The sequence below is a fragment of the Myotis yumanensis genome, unplaced genomic scaffold, assembly GCF_028538775.1.
Source record: "Myotis yumanensis isolate MYYU_CA2020_CCGP unplaced genomic scaffold, mMyoYum1.0.hap1 SCAF_22, whole genome shotgun sequence".
Lineage (NCBI taxonomy): Eukaryota > Metazoa > Chordata > Mammalia > Chiroptera > Vespertilionidae > Myotis > Myotis yumanensis.
The window spans coordinates 905955-920985 of NW_027223773.1; positions in this window are offsets into that span (position 1 = coordinate 905955).

The following is a 15031-nucleotide window of genomic DNA, read 5'->3' on the forward strand; positions in this document are numbered from 1 at the left end:
AAGGAGGGGAACTTCTGCCAGGGGAGGTGCTCCACCAGGCACCGCAGCACCAGGAAGGTCTCGGTGACGACCTCGCCATCCTCGGAGTGGCAGCAGTTGAGCACGTAGGGCTGCAGGAGGCCCAGCTGCCTGGTCTGTGGAGGGACGGTCCAGGGATGCCGTGCCGGCTCGGCCCCGCCCGCGGGTCAGGGCCGCGGTCACCGGGGAGACCAGGCTCTCATCCTGGCACTGCCTCACCATGTTTCCGTGCAGCGCGAGGGTCTCGGCCACCCGCAGCAGGAGCTTCACCGTGGCCGGCTCTTCGCACTGGAACCAGCTGGCCAGGACGCGGGTGGCGGCGTCGTCCACGGTGGCCACCACGTCCCGGCACCGGAGCAGCTGGCGAAGGAGACGAGAGGAGCGGAGACAGTGGGCATGGAGGGGCGGCGTGGAATCTAGGGTCCTGGCTGGGCGTGAGGACAGACCTGTGCCCAGGGAGGCGGGGGGACCGGCGAGAGGCCGAGCTCAGGGAAGGGAACTCCATACCCTGTCTCTCCGGGGCCCTTGGTTTATTTTACAAGTTTGCCTCGGGCATCTGGGACACCCACCGGGAGCATGAGGGGTGAACGCACTCAGAGATGGTAGGTAGGTAGGTAGATGATAGAGAGACAGACATAGATGATCAATAGATGGATCTATAGATGATAGAGATAGGTGATGTTGATAATCTATATATATAAAAGCCAGTAGCTATGACACACAGTGACCACCAGGGGGGCAGACGCTCAACGCAGGAGCTGCCAAGCCGTGGTCCCTTGGCAGTGGTGATTCTCAGGTGATGCACCCGGAACCAGAGAGGAGGGAGCCTGATTCTGGGGTGCGTCACCCGAGAACCACCCGAGAACCACCCTTTCGCAATCTGGGCCCCCTCAGGGGATGTCGGAGAACCAGTTTCAGCCCAATCCCCGCAGGCCAGGCCTAGAGACCCCACTGGGACATGAATCCATGCACTGGGCCTCTAGTGGATAGATATAGATGATAGACAGATGAGAGATATAGATAGATGATAGATAGATAGATAGATAGATAGATAGATGATAGATAGATAGATAGATAGATGATAGATAGATAACAGATAGATGGGTAGATATAGATAGAGATAGATAGATGATAGATAGAGATAAAATAGATTTTTATTTATTTCAGAGAGGGAGAGAGGGAGAGATACATGGATGGGTAGCTAAAGATTATAGGTGATAGATAGATAGATAGATAGATAGATAGGGACCTAGAGATACCGATCTGTCTGTGTGTGATCACGTGAGCCTGGGGAAACCTATGGCAGGACGTGCCTGCGAGATACCCCGGAGACGCGGAGAAGGGGCACAAGACCGATGTCACAGGAGGGAGAAGGCTAAAAGGGGAAATGTTCTTAAAGGGACAACAAAAAAGAAGGCAGCACGCGTGACTTCGTGTGTCTATCTGCCTACGTCCACACGTGTCCATGCGGTCTCTGAAATGCAGCTGAAAAGGACGGAAGCTAACCAGACACGTTCAGACCGGCCGAGCCGGCTTCCGGGTCCCCCCACCCCGGCGGGCGAGTGCCCGCGTTCCCACGTGTGGCCCCCGGGGCGGCGGCGCTGTTCCCACGGGATGCCTCTGAGGGGCATCTCTGATTGACAGCGGGAAGACCCACCTCCGTCAGGAGCACGAAGGCGGTGAGGTGGTCCCTGTACTCCTGCTCGCGGAGCATCTGGATGATGAGGCTGAACACCGGGCAGTTGTGCCAACAGTCCTTGGTCGCCATGGCCCTGGGCGGGGGGCAGGGGTCAGGCCTGGCCACAGGGGCACCCCAGGAGGGCCCGGGGCCAGGGACACAGCCCAGGCTTAGCAGGGGCACCCAGGGGGCACCCCCGGGAGGGCCTGGGGCCAGGGACACAGCCCAGGCTTAGCAGGGGCACCCAGGGGGCACCTCGGGGAGGGCTGGGGGCAGAGGCAGTCCAGGCTTAGCAGGGGCAACCAGGGGGCACCCATGGGAGGCCCCGGGGCCAGGGATGCAACCCAGGCTTAGCAGGGGCACCCAGGGGGCACCCCCGGGAGGGCTGGGGGCAGAGGCAGTCCAGGCTTAGCAGGGGCACCCAGGGGGCACCCCTGGGAGGGCTGGGGGCAGAGGCAGTCCAGGCTTAGCAGGGGGCACCCAGGGGGAACCTGGGCAGGCACACAGGGCCACTCCTGGGAGGGCCCGGGGCAGGCACGCAGCATGGGCTCACCTGGCCAGCACGGTGACGCCCTCGTAGTGCCTCTCGGGGCTGGTGAGCAGCTCCCAGCCCTCCTGGGCCTGCACATACGACACGTAGTCCCCGTACCCCGTGCTCCACAGGAGGGTCTTCAGGGCCTCGACGGTGGAGCTGGGGAGGGACCGAGAGCAGACGGGGGGCACCCACCCCTCAGCTCCCCTCCCCCGCCTGCCCACTGGAAACTCCCTGAGATCTGCTGGGGGTGGGGCAGCCCTTGGAGACCAGGCTACCGGCTCACACAGGAGGACGAGGCCCCAAGGGGAGGCAGGGAGCCAGCAGGGGGCAGGGCCTGGGGCTAGGGCTGTGGGCTCAGGAGCGGCATCACTGCACCATCACACGTGGGCACAGAATCTCAGCCTCGGCCCAGTAGCCAGAACTAACATCTTCTAAGATGTCCACTGAGCCCAGCCGGCGTGGCTCAGTGGTTGAACATCGGCCTGCGGACCGAAAGGTCCCAGGTTCGATTCCGGTCCAGGGCACATACCTCGGTTGCAGGCTCCTCCCCGGCCCGGCCCCGGTCGGGGCGCATGCAGGAGGCAACCCATCGATGTGTTTCTCTCACATCAATATTTCTCTCTGTCTTTCCCTCTCTCTTCCCCTCTCTCTAAAAATCAATGGAAAAATATTCTCAAGTGAGGATTTAACAACTAAATTAAAAAAAAAATTAATAGTCCACTGAGCCCAGCCGGTGTGGCTCAGTGGTTGAGCATCAACCTATGAACCAGGAGGTCAGGGTTCGACTCCCAGTCAGGGCACACGCCCCGGTTGTGGGCTCGATCCCCAGTGTGGGGCGTGCAGGAGGCAGCCGATCCATGATTCTCTCTCATCATGGATGTTTCTTTCTCTCTCTCCCTCTCCCTTCCTCTCCGACATCAATAAAACATAAAAAAAAAAAATTAAAAGCCCACTGAAACATGTTACAATGGGGTGTGGGGAACCGCGTGCCCTGGCCGGGGGGGTGACAGGGTCGGGAGGTGGCACGGGGTACCTGGATGGGGGTGTTCAGAGGGTGGGCCCTGGGGACCAGAGGTACCTGACGGGGTCCATCCACTTGGTGACATGCTCGTCGCTCCCGGCAGCCTCGGCACCCCCCTCCACCACGAGGAAGGACGCCTGGATCAGCAGCGCCATGAACAGCGGCGGGAACAGCGTCTGCACCTCCATCCGCCGGCTGGGCTCCAGCAGCAGCTCATGCATGGCCCTGGTGGCCTGGGGTGGGCGGAGGGCGGAGAGCGGGCACGTGGGCCTCAGCTCTTGGGTCCACCCACAGTGACCGTGACGGGCTGGTCCAGAAATCCCAGGCATGAGAGCCAGAAAACATCAAGGGAAATTCCTAGAATGCTATGATTTGAATTTCTTTTTTCTTTTTTTTTTCCCCCTTTAGAATGCTTTTTTTAAATTATTGATTTCAGAAAGGAAGGGAGAGGGAGAGAGAGAGAAAAACATCCATGATGAGCGAGAACCATGGATCGGCTGCCTCCTGCACGCCCCCTACTGGGCATGCGCCCTGACCAGGATGGAACTGGAGGCCTCTTGGTCCCTGGGTCAACGCTCACCGCTGAGCCACACGGGCTGTGCAGAACGCCATGATTTTACTAGTAAAGTGCTCCCCCCACTGCCCGTAGCTTATTGTCTCACCGTCCTAGAGAGTTAACAGGCCTGGGGGCGTCGGTCCTCCCTAAGCCCCCCGGGGAGAAATAGAAGCTACCCTGTCCCCCAGGAGGCACGGTGGACTGCAAAACCCTCCCACGGATGGCACCCCAGACTCTGCAATGGTCCAGCGAACAGAGAGGAGAAGGCACCGGCCCAGGGAGCTCAGGACAGCAAGGCCCGGGCAGCGAGGAGGCCGGCCCCGCCCCAGCGCCCACCACAGAGCCTCGCCCAGACACAGGGCCCCGCCCAGACACAGGGCCCTGCCCAATCACAGAGCCCTGCCCAACCACAGAGCCCCGCCCAGACACAGGGCCCTGCCCAATCACAGAGCCCCGCCCAGACACAGGGCCTCGCCCCATTACAGAGCCCCGCCCAACCACAGGGCCCCGCCCAGACACAGAGCCCCGCCCAACCACAGAGCCCCGCCCAATCACAGGGCCCCGCCCAACCACAGGGCCCCGCCCAGACACAGAGCCCCGCCCAGACACAGAGCCCCCTCCCAACCACAGAGCCCCGCCCAGACACAGGGCCTCGCCCAATCACATGGCCCCGCCCAACCACAGAGCCCCGCCCAGACACAGAGCCCCGCCCAGACCCTGGGCCCCGCCCAGACACAGAGCCCCGCCCAACCACATGGCCCCGCCCAGACACAGAGCCCTGCCCAGACACAGAGCCCCGCCCAACCACAGAGCCCCGCCCAGACACAGAGCCCCGCCCAGACAAGGGCCCCGCCCAGACACAGGGCCCCACCCCAGCGCCTGCCACAGGCCCCGCCCAAGCACAGGGCTCTGCCCAACCATATGGCCCCGCCCAACCACAGGGCCCCCTCCAACCACAGAGCTCCACCCAGCCACAGGGCCCCGCCCAACCACAGAGCCCGCCCAACCACAGAGCCCCGCCCAGCCACAGGGCCCCGCCCAACCACAGGGCTCCGCCCAGCCACAAGGCCCCCTCCAACCCCAGAGCCCCGCCCAGCCACAGGCCCCGCCCAGCCACAAGGCCCCGCCCAGCCACAGGGCTCCGCCCAGCCACAAGGCCCCCTCCAACCCCAGCGCCCCGCCCAGCCACAGGGCCCGCCCAGCCACAGGCCCCGCCCAACCCGGGCGCCCCGCCTACTATCAGCGGGGAGATCTGCGTCCTGTCGCTGGCCTCCGGCGGCCTGTGCTTCAGGTGCGCCGTCAGCCTCCGCAGCAGGTGCTCCATGATCTCCACGTAGCTCTGGGGAATCGACGCCAGGATCTCCCAGGGTTTGCGGTTCCCCCTGCGGAGGCAGGAGCGCAGCGGCTGGTCACCCTCCAGGGGCCCCACGACTCCCGGGCCTGTGCCCATCAAACTCACAGCCGGAACGAGGCCATCACCCCGATGCGATGCGAGCAGAAGTAAGCAAAGTGGGGACAGGAAACCCATAGGGGAGCAAATGGCCCGTGTGGCCCAGTGGATAGAGCGTCGGCCTGTGGACGGAAGGGTCCCGGGTTCGATTCCGGTCCAGGGCACCTACCTCGGTTGCAGGCTCCTCCCCGGCCCAGGCCCTGGTCGGGGGCGTTCAGGAGGCAACTAGTCGATGTGTTTGTCTCACATCGATGCTTCTCTCTGTCTCTCCCTCTCTCTTCCCCTCTCTCTCTAAATCAATGGGAAAACGTCCTCGGGTGAGGATTAGGAACGAAAAGGAATCGGATCCATTTGAGAAGGAGCCAATCAGAAGTCTGTGGGGCTCGCCGGGGGCCCACCTGTGGGACTGGTCCTGCATCTGGAGCAGAGTCAGGATGACGTCGTCGGCGTAGGCCTGGGCCAGCAGCTGCAGGACCTTCCTCATGGTCTCCTGGGCCGTGGCCTCAGTGATTCTGTTCATATTGTGGTAAATGAATTCCACCATTTCCGGGACCTGAGATGGGGGGCAGGGGGAGACAAAGGTTCCTTCCTGGATGCCCAACCCCTGCTCATCAGGAGACCCATAGCCGGGCACCCCCATAGCTGGGCACCCCCATAGCTAGGCACCCCCATAGCCGGGCACCCCCATAGCCAGGCACCCCCATAGCTGGGTACCCCCATAGCCAAGAACCCTCATAGCCAGGCACCCCCATAGCCGGGCACCCCCATAGCTGGGTACCCCCATAGCCAGGAACCCTCATAGCCAGGCACCCCCATAGCCGGGCACCCCCATAGCTAGGCACCCCCATAGCCAGGCACCCCCATAGCTAGGCACCCTCATAGCCAGGAACCCTCATAGCCAGGCACCCCCATAGCCGGGCACCCCCATAGCTAGGCACCCCCATAGCCAGGCACCCCCATAGCTAGGCACCCTCATAGCCAGGCACCCCCATAGCCAGGCACCCCCATTGCCAGGCACCCCTGCAGAGGGCGGGGTGCAGATTAACGGAAATTAAAAAATAAATTTTTAAAAATATATTTTTTATTGATTTCAGAGAGGAAGGGAGAGGGAGAGAGAGAGACATCAATGATGAGAGAGAACCACCAATAGGCTGCCTCCTGCCTGCCCCCTACTGGGGATCGAGCCAAACCGGGCATGTGCCCTGACCTGGGTTGCCGGCTTGATCGCCAGTAGGGGGCGTGCAGGAGGCAGCCTATTGGTGATTCTCTCTCATCATCAATGTTTCTCTCCCCCGCCTTCCTTCCTCTCTGAAATCAAAAGATTTTTTTTAAAAAAGAACAGGAAGGAGGAACCCTGACATTGGCCCCTCACGGCTGCTACCTTCCCGATTTCCGGCATCGAGGACTTCAAGGTCATTCTTAGGATCTTGGACGCTGCCTTGACGTTGTCCTCCCTGTCGCTGGCCATGGCCTCCATGAACACCATGACGGCATCCATCCTCTCCTCCGGGGTCAGGAATTCCCTGAAGAACTGGAGAAAGAAAAGGCGCTGTGGCCGCTGCCGTGGGGCCTCCCAGCCCTGGGGTCCCCGGAGGCCTCTGGACGCCCAGAGTCCAGCCACCAGGGTGCAGTGGGGGCCGGTCCCTGCCGAGCACCAGGGGCCTCCAGTGCTGACGCCCCCCCCCCCCCCCCCCCCGGGTAGGAACCAGGGCCCGGACCATGCGACACAGGGGACCATGCAAAAGGCATTTGTTTCCGTGTTGGACTTGGAGCTCAGTCCGTCAGGTGGCCCAGTGGACGTCAGTCTGATGATCAGAGCGAGGCGACTGACCGCCTGCACGAAGGGCCTCGTGTCTGAGGCTGCACATCCTCCGGGCGCTCCCCCAGGGCTGAGTCCCCACTCGGCCTGGCCCTGTTGCCGGGGGCCAGGGGACCGCACACAAGACTCCCGCCGCCTCTGCCCTCATGGGACTGACCATCAGATAACAGCTGATCAAGGTGAGTGTGAGCCACGTAGTAAGGGCCCGGCCGGCCGGCGTGGCTCAGCGCTTGAGCATCGATCTATGAACCAGGAGGTCAGGGTTCGATTCCCGGTCAGGGCACAGGCCCGGGTTGCGGGCTCCATCCCCAGTACGGGGCGTGCAGGAGGCAGCTGGTCCATGATTCTCTCTCATCATGGATGTTTCTATCTCTCTCTCCTCCCCTCCCTTCCTCTCTGAAATCAATAAAAATCTATTTAAAAAAGAAAATCTGGGAGTCAGTGCAGAGTCAGATGGGGAATGGCATTTGTATCTTAGAAAGACTTGTCTGACTGCAGCGAAGAAAAAGGCGTGACCTCAAACTTCAATCAACCGAGTGCCACTAGCCTAGTGGTTAGGGCAGTGATGGCGAACCTATGACATGCGTGTCAGAGGTGACACGCGAACTCATTTTTTGTGGTTGGTTTTTCTTTGTTAAATGGCATTTAAATATATAAAATAAATATCAAAAGTATAAGTCTTTGTTTTACTATGGTTGCAAAGATCAAAAGATTTCTATATGTGACACGGCACCAGAGTTAAGTCAGGGTTTTCCAAAATGCTGACACGCCGAGCTCAAAAGGTTCGCCGTCACTGGGCTAGGGGAATGGGCCTTCCTGGGGGACATGCCCCTGTGTGTGTGTGTGTGGGGCGGGGGGTAAGGGGGGCGGGTTATGCCTCTGTGGCCCCAGCCAGGCCCTCCTTCTCCCCTGCACCCGCTCCCCATCCGGGCACCCCCCACGCCGTGGGCAGGGAGCGTTACCATGGTGAGGTCCTCGATGTAGACGAGCCACTCGCCACGGAAATGCTTCTGCAGCTCCTTCAGGATCAGCTCGGTCTTGTGTTTCATACCTGAACCCAGAGCAGCCGTCAGGGCAGGGCCTCGAGGGAGAAGGAGCACAGCCTGGCCCCTGCCCCTCATTCAGATCCGAGGGGTCCACGCCGGCCGGACGGACGTGTGACCAACGGCGCGGGGCGCACGCCCAGGGCCAGGCCCAGGGTCGGGGGAAGCCGTGCAGGGGGCCCTCCAGGAATCTTCTGGAATCTCTTAACAGCAGGCATCGCATGAGCAATGGGTTTTGAGTTCCTGAGGCGAAAGCTCGCCAGTGCCCGGCCATTGGGACCCGCCCCTCGCTGGGTTGGTCTGGTGGGTCAGTGGGTCCCCCCGGCTGCAGTCACAGGCCCCCCCAGCCCCCCCCAGGGGCCCCCCACTTACTTCTGTGAAGCACTAACACCTTGAACAGGTAGTGCAGCCCCTCCGAGGCCCCTGCACTGACGTCGGGGCTGCGGCTCATGCAGAAGATGCCCAAGGTGGCCATCAGCCTCCCGCTGATGGAGAAGTCCGCCAGGTGCTGCGGGAAGAGGTGGCGGCGGTCCCCCCCCGGCACCCTCGGCGGCAGCGTCTCCCCACCAGGACCGCCGGGCCCCCTCCCCAACCTTCACGCAATCACCTGCCCGCAGGCGGCCCCCACCTGGCCGGCTCCACACAGGGAGAGCCCTTCCGCCTCAGCCCCCAGGGAGATGGGGCAGCCGAACCCCTGAAACGGCCCGGCCGGTGTGGCCAAGTGGGTAGAGCGTCGGCCTGCGGACCAAGGGTCCTGGGTTCAATCCCGGTCAAGGGCACATGCCTGGGTTGCAGGCTCCTCCCTGGCCCGGGCCCTGGTTGGGGTGCATGCAGGAGGCAACCAATGGATGTATTTCTCTCACATTAATATTTCTCTCTGAATTTCCCTCTCTCTTCTACTCTCTCTAAACATCAATGGAAAAATATCCTCAGGTGAGGATTAACAAAAAAAAAAAACCCAAAAACCACACACACACACACACAGAAAAACAAGAAATCCATTTAAAAAACAACAACCCTGAAACCCATTAGCTGTGGATCTAGGTCTAGGCCAGTGGTCGGCAAACTGCAGCTTACGAGCCACACTCGGCTCTTTGGCCCCTTGAGTGTGGCTCTTCCACAAAATACCGACTTCTGTGCATGGGCCACGAAGTGTCCATCGCACTGTACGTGCTCGCCCGCACGTGGTATTTTGTGGAAGAGCCACACTCAGGGGGCCAAAGAGCCGCATGTGGCTCGCGAGTGCAGTTTGCCGACGGCTGGTCTAGGCCAAGGTCCCCCACCAACGCGTCTGCCCGTCGGGGCTCACTCAGCCTCGGGCAATGCCCCCAGGAGCAGAGAAGGCACAATGAGGGGAAATAGCGGTGCCCCGCCTGCCCTGGGTGCTGCCCTCAGAGCCACAGGCTGAGCCGGCCCCGCCCGGCGCTCACCAACAGCTCCGGGAAGTTGCAGGTGAAGCGCAGCAGGTGGGAGGTGGTGTAGGCGGCCCGGCTCTGCTCCTGGTCCTTCTCCGACATCGTGAGCCACGGCAGGATGATCTGGAGGGAGGAGAGGCCTCAGCACCTTCCCCATCCCCTCCCGCCTCAGCCTGTGCCCGCATCCCTGACGACAGAAGGCCAAAGAGACACACAGATGGGCCTGGCCGGTGTGGCTCAGTGGATAGAGCGTCGGCCTGCGGACTGAAGGGTCCCGGGTTCGATTCCGGTCAAGGGCACGGACCTCGGTTGCAGGCTCCTCCCCAGCCCCGCCCCTGGTTGGGGCACATGCAGGAGGCAACCAACGGATGTGTCTCTCTCACATTGATGTTTCTCTCTGCCTCTCCCTCTCTCTTCCACTCTCTCTAAATGGGTATTTGGACTCCCTGGGGTACGCTAGGGACTGGGCCAGCTGTTTGGGGCTAGGCTCCTTGGCAGAAAAACGGTTCCCCACTCCTGGGCCGGAGGGACCCCCAGCCCACCCCCCGTCCCTGTCCGATCTCCCCACACTCACCTCCAGCATCCTCTGCAGCATGGCCATGTTGGGGTCCCGGCCGTCCATCACCAGGGCCTGCAGCATGTCATCTAAGGCCTGGACCGTCTGACAAACAGGACACGTGGGGTTTGGGGGACAGACAGCCATGGTGTCCCCGTCGGCTCCTGGGCAACCCCCCAACCCCCAGGCCCTCCTCAGGGGCCAAGAAAGTGGGGGCCGGTCCAGCTCGGCCGCCACACTCCAGGCTCCCCGAGCACCGGCCCTCCCGGCCCTCCCGCAGGCTGGACCGGGGCCCTTCCCCAAAGGACGGCCGAGCAGTGGAAGGCGGGCCCGTCGGGGTTCTCCCCTCACACACAGCCCCCGGGACCCTCCCCGCAAGAGTCGTTCCGCTGGATCGAGGGAACTACTATTCGAAAAACCGGGAGGATTTGGTATTCTATGGTCCGAGAGGCCTAGGAACCGGGTTTTCTCATTAGACTGCTCTTGAGACAGAGGCTGTGGCCCGGCCGGCGTGGCTCAGTGGCTGAGCATCAACCTAGGAACCAGGAGGTCCCGGCACAGGCCCGGGTTGCGGGCTTGATCCCCAGTGTAGGGCGCGCAGGAGGCAGCCGATCCATGATTCTCTCTAATTGTTGACGTTTCTGCCTCTCCCTCTCCCTTCCTCTCCGAAATCAATAAAAAAATAGTTTTAAGAAGTCCACAGAAGCAGCCCACACGTATTAGACGAATTTAAAACGCAGCTCAGTGCAGTGGAGAGACCGCCAGGGTGGGGCTCGCCTGCAGGTAGAGGCTGGCGCTCTCCTTCCGGTTCTGGCTGGGCACGATGAGCGGCAGCGAGAACACGCAGGCGACGGCCGCGTTCACCAGGTCCAGCTTCTGGTCCAGGCGGAAGGGGGGGTCCACCTGGCTGGGGGGCAGCGGGAAGGACAGGGGGCTGTGGGGGGCGCTCGGGGGCGCCGGGTCCGGGACCTGGGACCTCGCGGAGGGACCTTCTCAGCTGCTGTCTCGGGGACATAGGGAACGACGGGGACCTGAACCCCAAAACCCTTCTCGTGGGCCCCCCCAGAGCCCTCCCCACACCCACATCCTCCGAGGCGCCCAATAGTGGAACCGGGGGTCCCACCCCCACCCCGGGTGTTGGTAGGTTAGGGAGCAGTCATGGGGCCCTGCCACCCACACCCCCAAACCCTTGCCCTTCCTCCCAACCCCGTGTTCTGAGCAGGGGGACCCCGGGGCCGGAGTGGGGGGCGCAGGGGGAACCTCAGGGCCACGATGGAGAGCATGGCCTGCTGGCGCACGCTGCTGGTCAGGAGCTGGCCGCCGCCCTCCTCCAGCATCAGGGTCTGGAAGGGCCGGGAAGAGGCAGGGATCCCGTCAGAGAGAGAGAGAGAGAGAGAGAGAGAGAGAGAGAGAGACACACTGGCCTCAGGCCTGGGACCTGCGCCCTCAGCCCAGGGGGGCCACCTCCCTCCCAGGGGAGCCCGGCCGGGCCTCCCTCACCTCGATTTTCTTGGCCAGCAGGGTCTTGGGTATGTAATTGTTCATAGAGCCGTCGGCCTGGGCGCGGACGGCGCCGGCCAGGGTGTCCACAGCCCGCAGGAACGTCATCTTGTCCGACTCGGACTAGGACAGAGCGCGAGCCGTCTGCTCCCCCCCCCGCCCCCCGCCCCCGCCCTGCTCCCGGCCACACCTGGGAGGCTCACGCCCAGCCCCCCCCCCCCCCAGACCAGCAGGCGTGGGTGCTCGCTTGACTCCCCCGGCCGGGCGCTCCCCAGGGTCCCGGCCCCTCTGCCGCCCCCGGGCCCGGGGCTCAGGGTCTGTGAGGAACAACCGGTCCAGGGTCCTGACCACCCCACACGCCCAGGTGGGGAGGCGCCTACAGGCTGCACCCAGGTGCTTCCCAGCCAAGGGCTCCTATTCCAAACCCAAGGGAGCCCTGGCCAGGTTGCTCAGTGGTTAGAGCGTTGGCCCCAGGCTGAAGGGTCCTGAGTTCGATTCCCAGTCAAGAGCATGTACCTTGGTTATGAACTTGACCCCCTAGCCCAGTCAGGGTGCAAGCGGGAGGCAACTAATAGATGTCTCTCTCTCACATCGATGTTTCTCTCTCCTCCCCCCGCACCCTACTCTCTCTCTTAAAAAAAAAAATCAATGGAAAAAAATATCCTCAGACCCGGCCGGTGTGGCTCAGGGGCTGAGCGTCGACCTATGAACCAGGAAGTCCCAGTTCGATTCCCGGTCAGGGCACAGGCCCGGGTTGCGGGCTCGGTCCCCAGTGTGGGGCGTGCAGGAGGCAGCCGGTCCATGATTCTCTCTCATCATGGATGTTTCTCTCTCTCTCCCTCTCCCCCTTCTTCTCTGAAATCAATAAAAAAATATTAAATATACTAATATATACTAATATATATAAATAAATATAAATATAAATATAAATAATATAAATATAAATATAAATATAAATGTAAATATAAATAATATAAATATAAATATAAATCTCCCCTCAGGTAAGGATTTAAAAAAATCCAAAACAAAAAAACCCCAAGCGCGCAGGAGGCGGCCTGCTTCCTGCTCCCGGCTCAGCCCTCGAAACGAAACGTCCCCTAAGACGCCCTCACCATTTCTCCGGGCCGGAGGAACCTCAGGATGGACTGGTAGGCCTCTCTCTCCGACTGGCGCAATCCTGCAAAGGGACGTCACCCGTCTCCGGGAGCGCGGGGCTCGGCTGCCCCCTGAGACGGCCGGGGAGCAGAGCCCCTCCCCACCCTCTGCCCAGGAGCCCCAGGAACCGGCAGGGACCCTGGGCTGGGGCAGTGGGGACCCCGGCTCTGAGAAGTCGCTCCTCCAGGCCCGCGGCCCCGCCGGGACCTCAGAAGCTCAGTGGGAAGACACCGACGGGGGGCCCCGGTTCGGGGGTTGTGGGCACCAGCCGCCAGGGATGGGAGCGTGGGAACGGGGAGACCTCAGGGTCACCCCTGTGGCCACAACGCTGCTCCCACACGGGCATTGACATTCTTGAGTGTGAACGGGCTTAAATCCCCGAATCAGCCCGGCCGGCGTGGCTCCGTGGCTGAGCGTCCACCTATGACCCAGGAGGTCAGGGTTCGATTCCCGGTCAGGGCACAGGCCCGGGTTGCGGGCTCGATCCCAGTGGGGGGCGTGCAGGAGGCAGCCGGTCCGTGATTCTCTCTCATCATGGACGTTTCTCTCCCTCTCTCTCTCTCTCTCTCTCTCTCTCTCTCTCTCCCTTCCTCTCTGAAATCAATAAAAACATACATTTTTTAAAGATCAGCCTTGGACCCCCCCTCCCTTGTAATGGGGTGGCATAGCCTCCATCCAGGCAACCCTCCCTGAGCAGGGACCCAGGAGGACACGAGGCTGAGTCGTGAGGCTAAGGACAGAGCCCGTTCACCCCAAGGGGCGTCGGGAGGGGACGAAGCAAGAGGGCGGAGGCGGTGTCAGCGCCGGGACCGGACCGAGGCCCGGCCAGGGGGAGCCCTGGGCGGGGCTCCGAGCCCCAGATCCGCAGCGAAATGTCAAACCGCCAAATGCAAAGCTCAGGCCTCCCTCTTTATGGGCCCGTGGCCTGCAGCAAAGGGGAGCCCCAACTTCCGTTTCCCGGGGGTGCAGGGGGAGACGACATATCTTCCTGGTCAGGAGGATGAGAGGAGCTAGGCCAGCGATGGCGAACCTTCTGAGCGCGGCGTGCCAGCATTCTGGAAAACCCTAACTTCACTCGGGTGCCGTGTCACGTATAGGAATTTTTTTATCTTTGCAACCACAGTAAAACAAAGGCTTATATTTTTGATATTTATTTTGTATATTGAAATGCCATTTAACAAAGAAAAATCAACCCAAAAAATGAGTTCGCGTGTCACCTCTGACACGAGTGTCATAGGTTCGCCATCACTGAGCTAAGCCGTCCGTCCGTCCGTCCGTCTGTCCGTCTGTCCGGGGACCTCTCCCTGGAGGGAGGGCGGGCGGTGGCCACGGGCTGAGACCGGGCGGGCCCGCCGCTCACCTGTCAGGCTAGGCAGGCAGGGCGCGTGCCTCCGGGCCTTGGTGCAGGACGCCCTGCCGGCTCTCGGCCTGTTGGGGTTGGGGTTCATCTGTGGACAGCGGCCGGCAGCTTCCGATGACGACGGGGCCGGGCCGGGCTGGGCCGGGCAGACGCTCCTTCCCAGGAGGGACGCAGCGGGTCCGCGGGACGGGCCAGGACGCGGGAGGCAGGCGCTGGGCCCGGCGAGGAAAGGAGCCGCTGATCAGCGCCCGGGCCGGCCACGCCGCCCGCCTCCCTGTCCCTCGCCGTGAAGATGGGGGACCCTCCAAAGGCCCCGATCCACCCCAGCTCCCCAGGGCCTCCCCGTGGGGGGGCCCCCCCCCCACACCGTCCCGTCCCCGATTCGCAATCCCAGCTGCCCTAGGAGAGGGGCCCCCAGAGGCCTGGACACGGCCGTGGACCCGGAGCTACTGCCTGACCGGGTCTCCTCGCCCTGCACTCGGGGTCCCCAGACAAGCACCCCCTAGATCGGGGGTGGGGAGCGTTTTTCCCGCCCATTGGGACATCATTACGTCATTCTCGGGCCGCACACAAGGGCCCCCTTAAACCCACTCGCCAACCGGCCTGGCTCAGGGGCTGAGCCTCGACCCGGGAGCCAGGAGGTCGGGGTTCGATTCCCGGTCGGGGCGCAGGCCCGGTTGCGGGTCGACCCCCAGCAGGGGGCGAGCAGGAGGCAGCCGGCCCGTGATCCTCTCTCCTCGTGGATGTTTCTCTCTCTCCCTCTCCCTTCCTCTCTGAAATCAATAAAAATATTTTAAAAAAACAGGAGCCTGCTGGACTTGGCCCCACCCTTAACGGACTGACCCCCGACGCCTCGGCAGGGCCAGACCGAGGGATTTCGGGGGCCTTACCCGGCCCGCGGGCCAGACGTCCCCCACCCCCCCCC